This window comes from Neltuma alba, unplaced genomic scaffold, assembly GCF_004799145.2.
Source record: "Neltuma alba isolate B1F8T4 unplaced genomic scaffold, ASM479914v2 tig00012252_pilon, whole genome shotgun sequence".
NCBI classification, from domain to species: Eukaryota; Viridiplantae; Streptophyta; class Magnoliopsida; order Fabales; family Fabaceae; genus Neltuma; species Neltuma alba.
Genome location: NW_021636778.1, coordinates 229,499 through 233,440, shown reverse-complemented (window position 1 = coordinate 233,440; position 3,942 = coordinate 229,499).

Genomic DNA, 3,942 nt, shown 5'->3' with positions numbered 1-3,942 from the left:
TATTTGCATGCCATAGACAAGAAATGAAGAAGATTTGTAAGCACAAAATTGAGAGGGAATTAAGAATATCAAATTATATGAAGGCACGTATCTCCGTGACACAAATGATTTGATCCTCAATTAATTACCTGTATTCCCTGAAACTTTGGGAGTTTGGGGATAGGTAAGTGGCTCCAAAACACCACTATTATTTGGGGGATACGCAGGTGGAACCGAAGCAATACTTTTGCTGTCATTATAAAATCGGTACGATTCAAACCTCAAGTTGCAGCTAGGATTAATGACTTGTCCTCCTTTCATTCCGAGACAACATGACGTGATATTTTGCAGAGCAACCCCTAGACATTTTTCGCAATCTTGGCTGGACGGGATCGGAGTACATGTGCAAGAGTATTGATAAACCTCTATTTTATCTTATTGTTTTATATCTTTTGGGGGGCTTTTATCAACTAAAATAAGTTAATTTCCATTTGTTATGATTAATTTCATTTAAAGAATGATTTTATTAAAATAGAGCAAAAAAAAAAGGATAATTTTGTCATATCTTTATATTTGTTCTTAAATAATTATTTTGGGGCTCCATGATATTACATATTGTTAAATTATTTTTCAGATTAATGGGGACAAATTGAAATTAGAAGCTGAACAGACGGGGGAAAAAAAGATAAATCAATGAATAAAGGACCGGTGCACACCGTTTTGGAGATGGCAATTTGGAGGTCATTTGATTGGGTTAGAAAAAAGGGATGCCATCGTGCAGAAGGAGAGGGAGGGACGCCGCCACACAAGCCTTCTATTGGGACCTCTAAAGACTCTTCTTCCATCATCAATATGAGGACGCCGCCACGCAGACCTGGGAATTGGACCTCCGAAGACTTTTCTTCCATCATCAACCTTGACGCCGCCACACATTCACCCCCCTGAACCATCGACCTCTCCACAATCTTCATCATAACGCGACCATCGCTGTTCATTCACCTCACCTGTGTCCTCTTTTATCATCTGCCAGCATCACAGTCTTTTCTCAGCCGAATCAGAACCAGAGGGGCCGCGACTTCATTCTGCAGAATTCTTCAATGGCCGCGGTATCCTTGGAGCTCGTTACGGTTGTGTTCAAGACCATGAGTGACTGATCCTTTTTCCAGTGCTCTTTGGACTGAACCCAATGACTTGAGTTTGGGAGCTACAAAAAGAAGTTTAATTCTAATCCTTAGTTTAGACTATTTAATTGATGATTTTTGGTTTGAAATCTGTCATGTGTAGTTTAAAACTTGGAATTGCTAGTTGTAATTCTTGGTTTGGATTGGAATTGTTGAGATTTGGATTGTTAATTTTAAGTTTGAGTACTTCGGTTTATAAATATATATTTAATTATATGCTGATGCCTTTGTTGATTTATTGTTAGTATGATTTTTATGCTAATTGTGTAGAGATTATACTTGAAGTGAATTTAACAAATAATTAGTGTTGTAGTTAAGCATCAATTTAAAAGGAATAACTTCTTTAAACCGGTCCTTATCAATTGATTTACTCCCACATCATTAATCGAGCTAGGATAGTCATTGGTTCATTTCCAAAGAACATCTGATCATTAAATTCCTTAAAATCCAAATTAATATTTTCATTTATCATTTTATTAAAAAGCTCCAAAAAATAGTAATTAGGATTTATCTAATTTGCATTGTTTACAAAGTAGTTTTATTAAAGAAAATCAATTTTAAAACCCTGTCAATGTTTGTGGTACTTAGTTTAGCTTAGATTTTCAAATAAAAAAGCTCTGTGAGAGAGACGATTCAGATTGTGCATTATATTGCATTTATATTCGGTTTTATCTTGATTTAACCCGAGGTGACTAAAGAGGTTTAAATCAAGTATACAACGTTGTCAATTCTGAAGAGCTGAATTCTGTTTTTGTTGCAAAATTTCTCACTCCGGAATGCGGTGATGAGTTCGATGTTGCAGCCACTACACCAATCAGTGTATTCGCTAATAGCCGATTGAAGCCCTCTGTTTGAGGTCCAAGCATATCCCAACCAGGTTTTGCATATATAGGTTGTGTGTCCAGGGTAGAGAAGAAAGAGCGATCGGAATATCGAAGCATGCACATATCGTACCAAATGATAGCCTCCTTAGAAGAGGGACGTGTTGTTTAGTTGCACAATTCCCTCCCTGACGCTGCTTAAGGGGCACATCACCCCGACACATGAAGAGGCCGTAGACGGTATCGGACTTGTTTCCGACGCTGATTGTGTGGAATCCATTGCTTTTGGTGTCGTTGGACGACTTGGAGAGTTGGCGGGTGAGACTTTTGAGGTTGTTTGGGTGGGGGATCTTTGGCACTCCAAGTTTCAATGGGCGAGCAGTCCCAATCTGTAAGAGTAGGACTCCTAAGCCCTATTGAACAAAAGAAACAAAATGTTTATGATTATGGATAATTATTTCAACAAATTTTTTTCTTTTTCAAAATTACTTTCATCGGATAATTAGTTCTTAAAAATTCAATCGTGTCTTCAATTTAAAAAAACAGGGAAAATCAGCTAAAAATACTTTAGTATGTACAAAAACATAAGATGCATAAATCTTAAATCCTGAAAAGATCAAATATGTGGACGATGCAGGGAATCTCCTCCTCGTCGTCTTCTCTTCTCGGTTTTTCTCATCAAGCTATGCAAACAGGGGAAAAAAAAAAAAAATGGTGACACTACGTACCTTGAGTGGGAGAAACATCGGAGGGAGGCGGGTTGCCCTTATAATAAAATTACACTGGTTCGAGTCTCAAATTGCAGCTCGGATTCAGGATTCTTCCCAGCATTCCAGTGTACTGGATTGGAATAAGTTCGATCATGCCATTGAGACACTCACTACAGAGTTGTGAAGGCAGATTCGGTGTGTACTGGACAAGAGTGTACACGGATCCCCAACTACTGACGTCTGCTTCTTTGGTTGCAAATTTCTTGAGCTGCCTCCCGCTGCTTCTTTCAACATCGTATTTAATTCTTCATTTGAGTTTGCATTGTCTGAGTTGGCAATGTGTGACTTGCCTAGATCCAGGGTATCGCACTTATTACATTCGGGATCCTGCTCTTCGCAATTTCTACATTCCGGAGGGGGAGGGGTTGGATATCGTATCCCGATAACTGTAGGCTGTTGGTTGAGGATGGAGAAGAAAGAACGGTTGGAATAGCGGAGGAAGCACTGGTCGTACCAGATGATTGCCTCTTTGTTGTAGGGACACTCTGAGACTATTCTGCTTGTGGCGTCCTGGACGCAATCTCGACAGACCTGACTTGGGACGTCTCCTCGGCACATGTACTCTCCATATACAGTTTCGTTCGTGTTTGGGGTGCCAACGGTGGTGTTGAAGAATTCAGGAGTCGTCGGATCAATGCCGTCGGCCTCGTTGTACAAGGAAGCCAAAAGAGTGTTGAGCTTGAACTGGTAGGTGCCCTTAGAAGTGAAGTTTTTATTAATTGGGCAGTTATGGTCATAGTAAGTCGGGATGTCTACTTGAGAAGAAGCGAGATTGAAGGAGGCAAGAAGGAGATGATAGAATAGCAGTTTCAAAAATGGCATATCCGTCTTTCTGCCCAATGCTGCTTCTGTACGGGTTCTAGTAAATCAAGTGATAACTAATTACGACACTTTTTCACACCCGCCTTTAATTAACCCCACTTTCCAATTTTCTAAGACACTGGTATTTTATAATGCTCAAAACCCCTGATTATCATTCTTTTTTCATTATTTCCTTCTAAACTAAAATAAGAAAACATTAAAAATATATGTTTATTTTTTTAAGTTTATCTCAAATTTCAGTTTGATGCCTTATATTTAAAAAGTATATTTTCAATCCTTTAATTTTAATACCATTAGTCTCATTTAATGGAATTGCTAACTTGGCAAATTTAAATGGTGATCTTGTAATTAAATGTTAGCGTATAAGAC